This window comes from Phalacrocorax carbo, chromosome 1 (genome assembly GCF_963921805.1).
Source record: "Phalacrocorax carbo chromosome 1, bPhaCar2.1, whole genome shotgun sequence".
NCBI lineage: Eukaryota > Metazoa > Chordata > Aves > Suliformes > Phalacrocoracidae > Phalacrocorax > Phalacrocorax carbo.
In genome coordinates this window covers 46,894,239-46,912,525 of record NC_087513.1, presented here as the reverse complement: position 1 = coordinate 46,912,525, position 18,287 = coordinate 46,894,239, and the positions used below count along the sequence as shown (strand labels likewise).

At 33.9% G+C, this 18,287-nt stretch overlaps 1 protein-coding gene across 1 annotated transcript in view; it reads right to left on the bottom strand.

The window, feature by feature from the left end:
- LRRIQ1 (leucine rich repeats and IQ motif containing 1) overlaps positions 1 to 18,287 on the bottom strand; it is a 113,165-nt gene that overhangs the window by 21,715 nt on the left and 73,163 nt on the right. The window lies entirely within an intron of this gene.

The following is an 18,287-nucleotide window of genomic DNA, read 5'->3' as shown; positions in this document are numbered from 1 at the left end:
TCCTTTTCTTGCAGAGTCCAACTACCTTGAATTTCTTCAGATATATTTGAGAAATACTTTTAAATTGATTTTGAATTTTATGGTTTATTTTATCTTTTGGGATTAAATATTGGCCTTCTGAATAAATTTGTTTTTACTGGGCAATAAGATTCTCCTTTATTCTGAAATATATATGGAAATATATATCATACATAAATTGCTTGTCATAGCATCTGTGAATGTTGCTTATTGTACTATCTCTATGCTTAAAAATACACATTAATGTATATTTATAATTCTGTTAACTAATCTATAAGGTAAAAAAAAAATCACCTTATATGCAAGGGTAGACACATGGCAACATTATTCCTCTGTTCTACCCTTTACTGATATGATTTAAGACACTTTAATAACACTTTCTGATATTGGATTTCAAAACAATCACATACATAAATGAAATAATTTTTCACAAATTACTACCTACTTTTGGATCACAAAAGACACCCAAAGACAGAGAATGAAAGAGTGACACTATGAAAAAAAGCTGTACAATTCTGGAGATCCTTCAGTTTTTGGGACCATCCTGGTGAATACCAGATATATTTTGAAGCATAAGGAAGAGGATGGCAGAATTGGAAGAGCCTGCAGAGGAAGCATCATTGTTGCATGGGGACATTAATGGATTAGAATAACTATTTATTTTCTGTCCTTATACATGAACTTTATAGGTTATGTCTTTTTGACACCTTTGACTCAGGGCTTTTACGAGACATCAGAAAACTTTTTTTTTTTTTAACAAAAGTACTTTGTTTTTCTCTTTAATCTCATTTCAGATGACATTGAGTTATTTTCCCTCTTGCTGATTATTCCTTTTTTCCTTTCAAAGATTCTTCTTTCTCTCAGTGATAAGTAAATTCAGAAGCTACTAGAAGTTGCGTAGTAAACTGTAGGAGCATACCTTTCCTTTTGCACCTGAAACAGCAATGAACATAGGGCACTCCACTTTGTATTAAGTCAATTTGCCCAATATGAATGATTTAACTACTAATGACCGTAAAGGGTGGGAGGAAGGGGGAATATCAGAACTGCCTTAGAGGTGGTTTCCTCATATTTTAAGCTTTAGTTTTCATTCATGGTTTGACAACATAAACTGAAGTTACAGGACGCTCACCAACTCACCTTTGTAAGAGGCTTGCTACATTATCTGTAGTATTTTTTAAACTTTTCCTTCTGTAAAAAATATAACTTGCTTTGCATAAGCTGCAAAATGTTGTTCCTCACTTGCATTTTACCTGGCTTTTCATTGAGCTCACTGCTTTCACCTTTTAGCTCTAAGGGAATATTGTTAAAGTGTGATAGTATCTTATTTCATAGTCTGAAATACAAATGTCTTCTGGTTGTGCTCTCCATTTACCTTGGTACAGAGATTATTCAAACTGAATCCATTCCCTAGCCTAATGTGTTCAATTGACAAATCCATAGTTAAACTATTAATATTAGGCAAGGTCCTGGTCCAGAATATGAAGTCATACATGTCTTGCTAGTGACTCACAGACTAGAAGTTAGGCAGAAGAATTCATCCTCAGTTGATGTAAAGAACCCTCATTTACCTCCTAAGGAAGACAGAAAATGAAAAGCTTGGATTGAGAGTCACTGTATCTACCCAGGTGAGGCTGTGAGGGCAGACTAAAAAGATCAAGCAGTGAATTGCTCAATCAGCCCCAATTATTAAAATTCTATAAAGAGTCCTAGTTGCAGAGTTAATCACCTTCGTTCGTCAAAGTGGGGGCCATTTCTTCTTTTTTAAGTTCGTGATATTGCCTTCCCCTGTTCCTGGTTCAGGAGTAGGGCTTTCTGGCCTTCAAATTTTGAAAATCTATAGGTTCCAAGTCTGCAACTACACTGGTACCCATCTAGCTCTCCAGATGAAGAAGATGCTGATTTGTAACAGAAGGGAGAAACATTCTGCATGACTTTGTAAGAGCAGTCCTGGGGATTAAGCCTTCTGCTCTTCAGCATATATTCTCCAACAAGGAACAATTCCGCAAGACATTATCTTCAGTTTTTTCTTATCCATATTTAGAGATAAATTGGTCCAGTATTACCATCTTTCTCAGGAGAATTATTTCTTCCCATTAAAAGGATCAGTATTATTTATGCATTTAGTAAAATGCTTTTTACCTTTTCCTCCATTAAAAAGAAGAACTATGTAGGGATTTAAAGCCAGTATTTAGAAGTTCATGTCTGAGTCTGTGTGCCAGTGATTGTCAAAAGAAGACGTATATATAGTAAGCTATGATAAAGCTTACATAAAAAAGAGAATACTTTTAATTTGACAAGTTATTTTTCCAAAATGATTGTTAATAATCTGCCTTAGTTGCAGTTTGAATTTTTGACTGAATTATGTTTCAAACACAACTGGGTTTACTTAATTAAATTTTATTTTATTTTGATTTTTTCATTTATTTTCCATGCTAGTTATTGAAACATTATTGAAACAAGGATGTGACCAAGATAAAAGTGTACACAAGATTTTTTTTTCTTAAAATGATATATGCTATTAATCAGCATATGCTTGTTCTATACCAGTGTTAATAGTGGCTTTTTTTCTCAAATGTTCAACGATTTGTTTAATAATGGTGCAGAAAACCGAATTCTATGTTCCTATTTGGAACGTACCCATGTTCTTACTTTTTAATAGTAACAGCTCTCTTTTTTATTCTTACAAAAAAAATATACTATGTTATGAATTAAAACACAGCATTATCACTTTTCTGTTCCACTCATGAACATCACGTGTTTGAGGATATGGTGTACCCATATCATTAACATGCATTTGCTTGATAGCTTTCTTAAATTAGGGCTCTGGGTTCTTAAAAACCTGGACCTGATTTTGTAGTACTAACACTCACAAATTCCACAGAAGTTCCAAAAAGCTGTAAGCATTCTGCATCTTTGAAATGGATCAGACCTATAATCTTTAATTGTTAAACCCAGACAACTCTTAGAATATCAAAGAAAGAAGGAATACATCAAAGAAGGCATAACTCTGTCAAAACCCAAATTAATCACAGAGGTATTTAAAGTATCGTACCCTCATTAGATTATCACTTCTAAGCTTTCAATCTTTTTGACTTTTTTTTACATGACACACACGTTAATAATTTAAGATTAGAATAGTTGTACATTTGGCATCAATACAGTAATGATTTTTAGGTGTTGCCAGTTAATCAACCACACACAAACTGTGCACTTAGGCCAGATCCAATGTAGCTTTCAGGGGCACCTACTGCCATTTTTCTACAGCATTTGGGTATCCAAGCAGAGAGAACTTATTCCGAAGAGCCTGGGCACCTGTAATATGAACTCATCGTAATGCTGAACTCAACATTACAGGAAAATAACAAATTATTTTCTAGGTCCCCAAATCAATATGCAAACCCATAAGAACCTGAACTTTGGGATGCAGAAAAATGTCATCCTCTCTCTGACAAATTTGTTTGCTGGGCATGCTCTGAGACAGCGCGACTCATGTTCACTTTCATATATGGATGTTACTTATGTAATTTAAATTAGATCTCTGCAAAATCCATTGAGTTAAAGGAGAACGGCTAAGAATCTGTGAACTACTTCTGGCGAAGTGCCCTGGGTTCTAGATAGTCCGCTTTCTTCTCGTAGTTTTTTCTTCAAGACGGATGCGTCTTGTGCCCTCAGCTGTAGCAGTCAGCTTTATAAAGAGGATTGAAACATACCCAAAGGGAATAGCTTGGCATGTGGAAGCTAGAGATTCAAATCTAACCAGGCTAAGGAGTACCTGAAACCTATGTTTCCCACAGCCTACGGAGTACCTCATACCCATATTCCCCAGTGCAAGGACAAGTGTTCTTAACAGCAAGACAGTATACAAAAAGAAAAATGGTTACACAATGTCTGCATTCACAGTGATCTTTCAGATTCTGCATTTTAATTTTCAGTTTCTCTGCCCAGGAAACATTGATTGTGGTTGTTGTAAATCCCAGTTAGCTACTCAACTCTGTCAATTTATATGCAAGAGGATGCTGAGGAACCTGATTCAATGCTGTGATTTTTTTTTGTTTTAATGTATTTGTTGATGATGGGAAGATTAAAGTTCTAACTTTAATATGTCGTATGTTTCTTGAAACAGAGTAATATGTGGAGAAGTCTGCACTGTATCCAACCTTTCACCAGCCTTAAATTTTGTGTTTAGAGGGTGATCTAGTTCACTTCAAAACTTGCTTCATACAGAGTAAAATACAAATAAAGTAAGGGGCTAAGAAAACTAAGACCTACAACGTGAAAAAGGGCTTGGAATTTCTTCAGCATTCTAAGTTTTCCTCCCTTAATATAAAAAACATGTGACCAGAGTTAATTTTCTCAATATGTATGCTGGAAATAGTGCTCTTAATATAGGAATTAAGTAGTTGAGCTTGGTATAAAATTCATATCTATTCTATTAATACAATGCAATTTTTCTTATCTGTCAGTATTCTGGTATACATGACTGGTCAGCAATATATATATTATGAGGGTGTGTGTCTGTGTATGAGTGCAAAAACTATCAAAAGATTACTCTGAATTAAAATCAAAATTATATATACCCTGTGAGGATTTTTATAATTTCTTCTATGTCTTCTATAAAGTTATGTTATAGAATCATAGAATCATTTAGGTTGGAAAAGACCTTTAAGATCGAGTCCATGTTATAATACACAATAATACATAATCTTGAAATCTCAAACCTAAATCCAACTTTATCTCATTTTCTCCATGTGTTAGTCAACAAACGAAATGGCATTATTTCTGTCACAATCTGTATAATACACGCAGAACAGAAAGCAAGAACAACATGAGTAATAACATTGCTACCAAGGCAAAAAACTGAAGAATTTGGAAACAGGAAAACAACAATAATAAAAAAACCACTACAACCCCCCCACCTCCATCCCTAAAACCACCCAGAAATTTATAGCAGAATGTAAGAGAAATGAAAAGAATTTATTCCTCTTACACGAAAAGCTTGACACATTTGTCAGAAATCTACCTTGTCAGAAGTCACTAAATACACCTAAGCATTATGTAGCAATCACCACATGCCCAAAATACTAGTTCTGGAAAAAGAATGGTATTTACAGAGGTCTTTAGCAAGCTCACAGGTATTCAGTAAATACATTTATACTAGCAATATATGTAAGACTTCCAGACAGTAGTATCATGTGGCAGTAATTGATACACAGTCCTTTTCACTTAAAGTTATGGTATCTCCAGGTAATGTTTTTTATCTATAACTCAGGTCTGGAATTTTCAGATCGTGAAACACAGACACTTCTACCTTAAAAACACAGAAACTTGTTTGTTACTTAAGCTATACTGTACAGATTAGTTAATTTTAGATGTTACTTCTTCATCTGAGTAACTTTTGACTAAATCAACCTACATCTCTAGGGCTAGAATGAATGAAAAAAAAATTTTAAAGCAATGACAGAGTGAGTTCACAGCTGAATAAGAGATGAAACAGAAGTTTTTCGCAAGAATACCACATCAGGTTATGACATGCAAAATTTCTTGATGATTAAAAACGCATTATCAATTACATCACAGGGGTTTTGAACATGGGAGTGCAGGTAAACCCACAAGAGCACATCTTTCAAAAATTATAAAAGCAATTACTGAAAGGAAAAAATATTTCTGAGGTTTTTTCCTGAAACTTATGCCCTCTTTCCCCTTTCACCAGGTATTTCAGATTTTTTTCAGGTCTACTATAAATAAGGTCTACTATATTACTATTCCATCTGCAAACCTCCTCTTCTTCTCTAATCTCTTCATCTGCTATTGTAATCATCTGCTTTTTACCACAGGACTGTTCATGACCTCACCCTCACGCTCATTCTTCCTGCAACAAATTCGGGTATTCACCACACTCTCTTAAGACCACAGTCTTTATTTTGGCTGTCCTTTTTCTCCCTGTTTTCATTTCTGGTTTTTGCCGGCTTTTACACTGTGCTCTATTTCTGGGTGATTAACACCAGTAATAAAGCTTCACCTACTTAGTTCATCCTGCTTCAGTGCTTACCACATTTCAGCCTGTGCTTTCTGCGGTATCTCTTTGATGTCTTTTTATTAGATTATGTAAAAGCTGAACGCTTCCATTGACGTTCCTGAACCACTGAAACTGTACAAATTTCAGGTTCTGAATTCAAGGAAAACAGGATTTCATACCTGAGACTTCCCACACATTCTTTTCTATTTTGCTACTTGTTTCTGCCTCTGCAGAATACACCACCACTATTTATCAGTAGTAATTAGTATTTATCACCAGCTTATTACTTAGGCTCAATTTGTTCCTTTCCCCACACTGGGGCAAATCCAAGTCTGTCTTAATTTTCAATGGTGTACTTTTAAGACACCTCATTTAGTGTTATTTCTCTCTATTCATATCACAAAAGTGTTGATGCAGTTCTCCCAGTATTTCCTGATTACTGAATCTCTTTCACTGCAGCTCTCTGATCACACAAATATATTTTAACCTACTGCTCCATATTAAATTTCTTGTGTCTTTTACTGTTCTTGTGAACGTGGTACATTTTCCTTTGAATTGCTTCATAAGCTTCACTTTCCTGGCACTGACTTCAAGGCAGCATTAAACACTATTCCTTCCAATTTATCCAGCTTTCGCAACTTTTATGGGCTGTCACCACTTTCTGTACTCCTCCATTTACATTAAACACAGTTTCTCATGTATCTTTTATAATTTCCTTCATAACAATATCAGTTTCATATCACAATATTTCCTAAGACATACAACACCTTTCTGAGCTTATCTATAAATCTAAAGAAATATTTCACCTGAGGTGTGTACAGGAAGCTGCCACGCATGCAACTGCTGATTTTATTTTTTGCTAATTTATGACTGTTCTGATCTGATTCAGGCAGTGAATCTTGGGATAATAACTTGAAGATCTAATTGGAAAAAGATATAGGGATTGAATAGTGAAGGGCTAATAACAATAATAATGTAAGAATAGATAGCTTGGGTCAATTAAAAATAAGTATTAGAGATGGGAAGAAAAAATACAGGAACAGTAGTGCACTGGTTTAATACAGGTCCACACTCTCTAATAAATTGTATGAGATTCCCTTGTCCACCAAATAAAGAATTATTTCTTTAAAAAAATAAGCCAGAAAACAAAACAATAGTCTGCCATTTGATTAACCTGGTTAATATTTTACCTTTTAAACCATTACATTTAGAGTTACGTAGACTACTGTTCAAACACATTCATATCAAAGAAATATTCAGCAAAATTGGTTTATTTCTTCAGAATGCTACAGCAGTCACTTAACATTGGAATTAAACATATAGTTATGGTTATTTTAACCTCAGTGAATGGTAAGGGATATGTGAATTTTTTTTCCATAGAAAAGCAGAAGAAAAAGCAGAAGAATAAACTGCACAAACGTTTGGCAATGTTAAGATTCTAATTTCTTTGAAACCTTCCAGGTCTGGAAATGCAAATAGCAAGCTCTGGTGACTGAGTCTGATTTTGCATTTACTAATTTTTTTATTAAATGCTATACAGTTACTGACTCTGTTCAGTTGAAATGTATCAGCTCTTCTGGGTATTTTTTGTTTGTACTAAGGCAAGTATTGAAGGCATCCAAACATCAAACTCTTCAGCCCCCGTACGTTGGACTCATGTATTATGGTAATAGTATAATAAACAGCATTACTGTTAGGATAGGCAGAAATTTTCATATTGGATTAATGCTGTGGTGGAAGTGAAGGTAGATTGTATTTTACTGAGGAATAAATGTAAAACATGTGACAACAGACAGGATGAAGAATATATATAAAGAAAATTTTAGTATCTCAGCACCTACTTACTCACAGACACAGACACACAGCTTCCTCCAGTTCCCAAAACTTAAATACATAGAAGTTGCATTACAACCAAAAAGAACAGACTAACATTTCTCAGTCCAGCCACCCAAGGGCAGACCTCTTTCATGTATACATCGGGAAATAACATGAAATAGCTTCATGTTTGAAAAACTAAGTTGGTTCTTTCTTAAAAAACAAACAAACAAAAAAAACCCAGAACCAAACCCCAACTCTACAAAAATGGAGAAACTACAGGGATGATATTCTACCCACATGCACCCACAGAGATGAGTTCCTGATGTAAACTACTCCTTCCTGCAATCAGCACTCTTCAAGATCCACTCAGGCTTTTACATGTTCAAAAAGCACATAAAAAACCTTACAGCACTATACTGTACTTTCACATTATTCTTTTGTGTAGTCTTCTATGAAGGGTGTTCTGTAGTCTGCATACTACCTGCTTCAGCCACTCAACATGGGAAAATTTCATCAACGGCGCTGCTGAGAAGTAAATTTGGAGTATAGCCAAGAGTTACCCAGAGCTCTTTGGATAGTCAAGGCCCTTGAAGGACCAAAGAAATCAAGGAGGAGTAAAAAAATATTTTGAAATGGTATGTTCTGCATTTCCACGCTTACTTATCCATTAGTAAATGTAAGGAATAAATAAGATGGAAGCAGATTGAGCCTATTTAGTTTATCCTTACTGCCTACACTCTCACATAATATTGTCTCATCCCCCAAATCTGCGTAGTACAGACCATAACTCTAGTTTTTCTCATAATCTTTGGGAATTAATAAACCCCCTAATGATGAACATTCTCTACTGAAAAGAAGAATGGATTTTATATTGCTCAGGAGGAAATTAAGAGATGCATAACGTCAAAAATTTTTTGCAGAGTCTTTTGATAGATTTTATTTCTATACATTCCAGTTCTTAAGATTAACTGAGAGAAACAATCAAGATCTTGAAGAGAAGTGCTTAGTTGCTCAGTAGTGAAACAGCATTCCCAAGCAAGAAAAGATTATCACTTCATATGGAGTCCAAGCCAGAGGAATACCTTTCTCTAAATTCAATAAACCAAGCAAAATGATTTAAGACATCAGATCTTCCAAAGGAATTCTCAAAAAAACAAATACAAAGGAACATTTTGTAAGAGCACAGGAGGTCTAACTGCTATGTTGTCCCCTATCAAGAGGGCAAAAAATACAAAATACAGTAAATTTTATTGAGTGTGACAATGATAAAGGTAGGTTTTGTTTGTACTGAAGGACTTAGAAGTACACAAAAGGGACCAAAAAATCCAAACCCAACAAAAGATTTGTTCAGAATAACAATTTGAGGTTGCTATGTGACAGGAAGACACATATGCCAATGATAAAAAAAAAATCATTAATCAGGATTTCAATGAAGTTAGTCAGTAAAGCTGACATATTACATTAATAATTGTCTCATAATTTTTATGAGAAACTAATTAAAATATGTAGTTTTGTATCAAAGCTTGGGAATATGCATTAAAAAGAGACTTTATTATGTTTACTCTTGAGCATAAACATTTTTTCTCGACAGTTTTCTGAATAATATATGAACTTGTTTTTAAAAACTTGTGTTCATCAATATGCATGATGAACCCGAGTACCAGATGTGATTGGTACTTATCAATGCAGAGTAACAATGGAAGTGAAATAATGAAATTATTTCATTAATGTCAATATGTAGTTCAGATATGAATACCTATGAATTGGTCACCTATTCTATTATGGATACATATAATTTTCAATTTAAAAGTATTTTATTTTGTGTGGGTGAAACTCTCTCTGGCTTACTTTCTGATGACTTGAAATACCTGTTGCTATTTGATGAAGGTACTTGACAACAACACACAGCTTTGTGTAACAGCAGAACTACTCTACATTGTCAAATATACACACAAAGTCTACACAGACTAAGAGAAAGGCTGCTGTCTATTTTACTTCATAGTAAAACCCAGAGGTACCACTGAAGATCAGGCCTGTCATTATGCCAAACATTGTTTAAACAAGGCTTGATTTAACGCTCACTGAATTCAATGGAAAAGAAGTCTCAGATAGACATAGTTCTTTTTCTTAAGTCTCTCCATCTAAAGTGAGTTAATCCCCAAGTGTGTACAATTCTTATATATTTATATCCAGCTTAAAAATAACCATAAATACTAAACTTACAAGTGACTATAAGTAAATGTAGACATAAAAGTACTAATCTTTCTTATTAAGTTATACTTAATTGGTTGATACATCTGGAAGAAAATAAACAATCTGGAATTCCAGTGTCTTATGGCTCTATTAAAAAAGGAATTCCATTTGTAAAGAAGGACAGGTAAAAATAAGAAAATAAAACCACAATTTGCCTGTGAGCTGCCCCAGATTAATTCTTAATTCATATGGCTCAAAGAGCTTACTATTTTTATAGATTTCTTGATTAATTGAACTGAAATTTTCAGCTTGTAAACACACAAAAAATGCAATAATTGAAACAGTATATAATTTTAGAGACACCAACACATATTCAAGAGAATTCAGCCCTGGGGGAATTGAACTGACTTAATTATATTGACTTTGGATCAGTTATAGTTACAATGGCACAGGTTTTTTCTATCCATGCAGAGAAGGTTTGAATGATTTACAGAGTTGAAAAGGAATACATTAGCCCTGACTCCTCCTGTTCTTTTACAGAAGTTTGTTCAGACCTTTAGTTAAACTCCATTTTTAATGATGAAATGAACAAAACAAAAACCCCAGTTCTTTCACTGAACATAATCTTCTTTAAGCTTGCTTGTAAATATTTTATTCTTAGAATAGATATCTTTAAAGTAGTTTCTTTTTTCTACACTTTTAAGCTAAATTTGCTACAAAACTCTCCAACAGACTTACATATATATTTCTATGTACATATATATGGAATTCTTTTGAAAAGGAGGGAATAAGTTAAATACCATGATGATTCAGTATAGGTGAATTTGCCTTATGTGCATTTTGTTTATATTTGCAATAGCTTTCAAGACAGCCATAACAAATTAACTTAAAAGTATAATTTGTTTTACCTGTTGCATAACAACAGGTAAAACAGTTGTCCATTCCTAACTTTGCTTGTTTGCAGCCAATTATCTCAACTCCTGCAGACAGCACAGGAACTTACAGAGCATTAAGGTCTGATCCAAAAAGGAGTGAATTCCCATAAATTCCAATTAGGTAAGCAAACTCCCACTTGAGATTAAGGAACTTCACTAGCTAATCTTACACTATTTACTCCAGAAGAAGGGAACAGATGATTATATTGAGTTTTACAATCTTACAGGCTATACCAGGCTATTAAAATTGCATTCAATTACCAGGGAATATGTACATGATTAAATACGTATATGATTAAATATGATTTTTTTGGGGGGGTATGTGATTTAAATGTGATTTAACTTGCCAAACCAAGATTTTGCTTCCACTGTAGCAGTCACTTTCATGAAGAAGAATGAACAGCATTTCATTGCTTATTTTGAATGTAACAAGAAAATACCTGCTTTTGGCCTTATACTGGAGAACTTATTTTAGGAGAAAGATCCTAATATAGTTTCCTTTTCATACAAGTTATAACAATTTAAACACAAAGTAATCTAAGTGAAAAGGCAAACAGAATTCTTTAAAACAGTTGAAGAAATAGAGAAATATTAAATGGCAATTTTAACAGAAATTTTTAAATTTTAAATACAAAAGTGAGCACAAAGCATTATTTTGTTTAGCAAGATTTTTCTGCTTTTTTGAAAATCTAAATACATTGATTAGAAGCAGTATGTTAGAGGTACTGATACAGACTAGAAAAACGTACATGTATCTGCAATGAGAATACAAAAAAATTATGTAAGTAAGTAAATACAGAAGCTCATCTGTAACTTGTACCACGGTTCTTGAAACTCTCTTTCAAATCTTTGAACTTCTCCATATTCTGGTTCAGTGAATGTATCAAGGGATACTAAAACTGGAGAAATGTCTGAATACCATCATCATCCTCAAGGCAGCCAGGTCTCTGAACAGACTCTCCTTCAGGATTCTGGCTAGAAGAGGAGGAAAACAGGAGAAAAGAATGCAATGATGTAGCAAAATAGTCACTAAAACCAAGATATCTAATTTTTAATGGTATTTAAAAAGTTTTAATTCTACTCACCTTCTCCTGGATTCCAAACAGATTCTTCAGCTTTCACCTGACTAGTCCTGAATAAATACATCTCTCAGTGCTCTGGGTCCTCATCAGTACTGTCTCCTTGTGCTACTGTATTAATTATGCAATGAGAAAAGGGCATTTGCCCCTACTATTTCTATAATGAACAAATATATTGTTGATGGGAAGTCATAGAAATATATAACACTCTCATAGGTGAAATAAAACAAATTTCAAACTAAGGAATTAGTATGATGCATTGATAACTTACATACTAGTAATAGAGTGAAATAATATGAACTATTTATACAAAGGTACAAAAACAAAGAAACCTGAGCAGTCATAACTGTGGAAGAAGCAATTTTTAAAATTTATTCCAAGTAAGCTTTTATAAACATTTCCATTTGCAATAAATGAGAGATGTTTGAAAGAGAATTTTGAATACAGTGCACACAACTCACATGGTATGATGACAGCCTATGCAGTGTTTTAGCATATGTAGACCAGACTACAGGCAGAGTCTGACAAAAACTAAGAAGGCAGACCTGGCTAAGAGTCAGGAGTCACGCTTATTAAATTGAACTCTCAGGGGTATCATGCAATCAGAGGTCACAATCGAGGCAACAGAAGCAATGTCACGATATCAGAGAAAGGGCCAATTCAGACCTGCTCCCTGACAGGCAGTGAGGTCACGGCTTGCGGCAAATAACTGTATTAAAAGGGAATATTCTCTGCACACTTTTAGAACTGTCATCTGAACAAACAAAGCCAGGTCATTGGTAGGTTAAATCAGAACTTTCTGCCTCACTAGCACATAGCTTCATTTCTTTTTACATTCACTACTAAATTCTCAATTACAAAATATACAGCAGCTACTAAAGGAATTTCTTAGTAAATTTAACTTTGAAATACACAGTAGAGGTTAAATTCCCTCTTTTTAAAAGTTAAATTCTATCTATCTTGACAAAAGGTATCCCTGGTCTCTTCATAAACTGAAAATTGCTAAGCTTGCTTCATATTAGAAAACAAGCATGCAAGAGCTTTAGACAAATGACTTTGCACAGTCAATTTCTTAGTAATCCTGATACACAGTCTGCACTGAGAAACCATTTAAAAATTTAAAGTAATTAATAATATACTTGTTTAATTATGATTGCAAAAGTGAAATAAAGTTTTTTTGCCTGGCTACTTGGATTTATTTTTCTCGTTACCTGGACTGGGTTATCTACAAGGTTCTACAAATGTAGCAATTTATGAAATTATAACCATGTTGGATTAGTTAACCTGCCAATAAACCTGCAAAGGAAGAACCGTTCTACCCTGTCATGCAAATAAAATTTTATTCAAAAATATTATCTCTGTATGCATCCTTTCTTCAGAATATGAGAAAAAAAAAAATAACTGGAAAATTCAGTATTTCTACTTTTCTACATAAGGCAGATAAAACATCTGCAGTGCACACATCAAAACAGTACAAACCTATGAATTTCAAACAACTGCTAAAATGTTTCTGTATTGCACATAGTAAGAACAGAACTGTAAAGTTATGAAGTTGGAAGATGTACATTATAGAAATAACACAGCATAGACGTTACACAGATATTACTGCATGATTGTACATTTTTATGAAAATATTTCAGTTACTTGCAATTCCATGTAAAATCATCTAGGTCTGCCATACCCACTATTTTACAGAATACATTAAACTTGTAAAGGCTATAAGACTTTGGATAAGTGTTAGTATTGAATAGCGTAAAATTTTCAATACCTAGATTTCAATTTTAGAGGCTTATTTTAATGTTTTGCTTGAAAAATATTGCACATTACCAAAACATATTATATACCTGAACCTCAACATTATTACTTATAAAAAAGATAGATACTTAAATGCACGTTTATTATTAAAAACATGAAAATGGCTTTTTTGGAAGGTTGTAGATTTCTGACCTCATTAATAGTATTAATTCTCCATAACACCAAAGTTCCCATTATAGAATAGGAAAAAAAAGGATTCTTTTATATGAAACTTTAATAAATTACATTTTCAAATCAATTAAAATATCTGGGATGAAGGCCTTCCTTTGATTCACCTCTAAAAGTACTTAAGATATACAGAGGCGTTGCTGTAAAATGTATAGCTACAGGAAACATTGTTTTAATTGTGATTTAAAATGTATCATGTTGTCCAGCTGAAACAAGATTTCTACCTATAAAATATTTCTAAGAATACATTATATTGCTTGTTCCTAGCTCCATACAACATGGAAATTCTCTTGCAAGATGAACAGTTGTGCAGTGCAACATTCATGATACTTTTATGGACACAGAACATACATTTTCTGTGGCCTACGTTAAAATACCATTTGCATACCAATATGATTTTAAGGCTTGAAATACTCGCTTTGGAAAATGCTTGGAATATATCTGAAAATGCACTTTAATGATCTTTTCATTAGCAATTATTTTTTTAGGTGTAAAAAGAGTATTGGGTATTGTTCAGTAAAAGCAAAACAAACACACCACCCCAATACAGCCTACAGTCCCCAAGCATCCAAACAGATGGCAACAAATTCAGCAATTACTTTTAACTAGATGTACTAAATCCAAGTGCTGTAACACCTTATTTTAGAGGAATTTAGCCAAACTGATTTTCCCTTACCCCTTCCAACCAAATCCATTTGGATTTAACTTGTTGCTAAAATTATCTGTCTTTTGCACTCTAAGACCTGGGTCACAACCTTACTTAGGGACAGGAAATAGTTATCAGGTCACTGAATGGTCAAATGAAAAAGGATTTGAAATGCTTCGGTACTCAGGGGTCTATTCATCCAAAATGATTGCCTTATGTAGTATTAAAAGCTGTGAATGTGGAGTCAACTTGTTTACGTGCACATTGGCTGAGATGCAGATATCTACACTACCTAGCTTTTGGACACAATATATAAAGGCAAGGAGAAAAAAGAGAGGTAGAATCTCAAAAGATGCAAATAAAACTATTTGAAATATTGTGTTGCCTTATTGAATAATAAGAAAAACTAGTTTTCAACCTCTGATGACTTTTCGGATGAAATCTCATTCCCACCAAAGTCATCATTGGGTAGTTATTAGCAAAAAGCAGTAAGACTTTTTTTTTTTTGTCTTACATGGAGTTCCCTTTAGGTTAAAAAATACTATGCTCTGAAAGCACAGGTGATAGCCTACACATTGTATAAAATTCAAGTTTTGGGATTTGTAACACACAAACACTCTTTCTAGCTCAGAGACCACATTTAAGTCTGATGCACTAATAAAGTCCTGATACCACCGAATATTACAACAGTCTGCAAAACAGTGGAGACGTGAACGAAGAGGTAAAACACAGGCAGGTGAAATATGTGGTCAGAGACCTTTCCCATGTGAATACAGGAACCCTAAAGACTGGAACGACAGTGAGAATTCATAATATTAAGTTGGCATGTACCTACGGCAAATACCCAAATACCCCCTGTTCAGGAACTTCAGGCAATTCAATTTTTCAATTGAATGTGAAAAGCAGGAGTATTACTAAATATGTCGTATGTCTAGATCATTTATAAATATTCAGACACTGAAGTGCACTGCATAAATGCACATCAATGATGTTTTACATATTTATTTTTAAACATATACCATAATTTCAGGATTGCTTCATTCCACGAATGCTGAAAAAATCCTACAGTATCATTGACGGACAGGAGGCTAGAAAATTAGGCACAGATTTTATTTTTTAGTTTTCTTTTATAATAAGAAACTGGGCCACTAGAACTATGTAACTGAAGCTTGAGTGTGTGCACTGTAAGGCCCCTGCAGTCTTTTACAACTTTTCAGCGTACCGCTGTTGTGAACTGGGTTTGCACTCTGCCAGCAGAGCAGCTCTGACCCATGGAGAGCACTCCTTCAGATCAACACTGCCTCAGGCTTTACTGCTTTCTCCAAGAAGTCTTACATTTCAGGCATCAAGTTGAATTTCTTCTGGAGATGATTAACCCAAACCCATGACAGATTTTTTCCAAGATATCCAACTCCTTATGTTTATTTTATCCTGGCTCTTTTTGGATGTACTGGACACAAGTAACCTACTCATTTTACATGTTAAAGGGCTGGTGGAGAGCCATTAATTCCTTAAAATGAGAAAATATTTCAATGCGAGAGTTCTGTTGTGTGAGCTCAAACTAAATAATGAGAAACAAAGCCATAGAATTCTGGTCTTAAAAGATAGATCCCCTTCCACACTACAGGTTTCTGTAATGCATTTTCGTCACACTTCAGGACAGATCTGACGTTCTCTGGAAATGCATTATTCTGTCATTTTTGTCAGTCTGTATGACTTAGAAGTTGCTTCCCTAATGTGGCATACAAATTTAAAGCCTGAGAGATATGTAAAAATTGTATTTTACTGTAAACATGGGCACTGAGCTAGCAGAATTGCAGCAAGGCCATATTTAGAATGTGGTTATTAATCCTTTTCAGATCACAGCTCAATAAAAGACTACTTAATTTAGAAATGGATGGTTACAAACAATGCGATTCCAGGGAGTTGATGCCATTTATACTTTTCCATTGAAAAAAGCTAATTTCTAAAAGATGAAAACAGCTAACATGAATTATTAGCTATTGTTCAATGTCTTTTTAAGTGCTCTTAAATAGCAAACAACAAAATATTTAAAGCACAGAAAAAGATGAATATTAGCATTCCACTCTCAGTACCTTCTCTTAACTCTAATGCAGATATTTAAAAGCATCGGTGATTTGAATCAACATAAACTGTATTAACACATATACTTTTTCTTCATTGTATTCATATTTCGTAATACTGAAAATCTAAGAAACTATGTTGATCATTATGTAACAATATCTTAATGAGCTCACATAATTAACTCAAAGGTAACCTTAAATTACCACTTTCCAAAGTCTCAAGTTCACATTTTTAATTAGCGCTTCTAATAATAATCTATAAGAATGTTTTGCAGCATTTCTTACTTGAGACTACAAGGAGTTTAATAATTGTGAACTATCAGAAAGCTGGAAAACAGATGACTTTAAACATCTTTGATATTTATCTTCCAATCATATGACATAATCACAAGATCACTTTACCTCTTATTCTTGTTCCAATATGAAAAATAAATGTTATTTCTACTGACAATTTAAAGAGAAATGAATAAATATTTCCATAATTAAAAGCCACCTGAGAAAGCATAATCTGTACATTATCAAATTTGTATTGGTGAAATCTGTTTTAACATTATACCCATTATGTTTTCTTTAGTCACCAATGAGCATAAAATGACCGGAAATACAGTACTGCCAATTAGAACGACAGCAAACATAACTTTACAGCATTTTTAATATAGTTAAACTTCCTGGCATTGGTCTTTGTGCACATTCCTGCGTGAAGTCAAGTTATATTGTCTCCACTTCTTTGAAGTGTATGGTATAGATGTGCCACTGATGGATATGACTAAAAAGAAACGTACCATAGGTGCCAAAAAATCAACTAATCTATGTAATTAATTAGAACATAGTCTACAAAATTCTGAGGAACTAAGTGAATCATATCCAAATAATACTTGGATAGTTTGATATCTTAATACTGATAGTTAGACAGCTGATAGTTTGGACTCTCAGCTGATCTACTGCATTCTTCTACCTTGCTCTACAACTTGGAATCCATCTTCCCTTTCCACTGAACAGAAATTGTTTGAATAACCCACCAAAATTGTTGAGGTGGATGGATTAAAGAGGACCCCAAATGATATATACTGTTCCCAGAGCTTGTAGCAAAACAATGTGTTAGGTCTGGGGACTCCTTCTTTAGTTTTGAGCTGCTGTACCAGGACAAAGCACCCACACTGTTGGTTGGAAAAGAGGGTATCCTTCCCCTGTGAAAATGATATTACAGATCTTATAATTGCAGACCCACAGCTGGCAGAGATGCACATTCAGTCAAGAATAATTGGAACTTCCCAAGAAAAAAGGTGTCAAGGATAGATTCTTCCTTCAATTCTTGATCTACTTTATCCAAAATTGTCAAGGCTATTTTACATTAAATCAATGACTGAAATAGCCTCCAGGCAACAAGAGGAGAAGCAACCTTAAAGCTTTCTAAAAATATGCTTTGCTGAAAAATGGGAAATGATGCAAATTACATGTGCTCCTTATAATGTTTCCAAAATTTTGAGATCTTTGAAATATCACCATGTACAA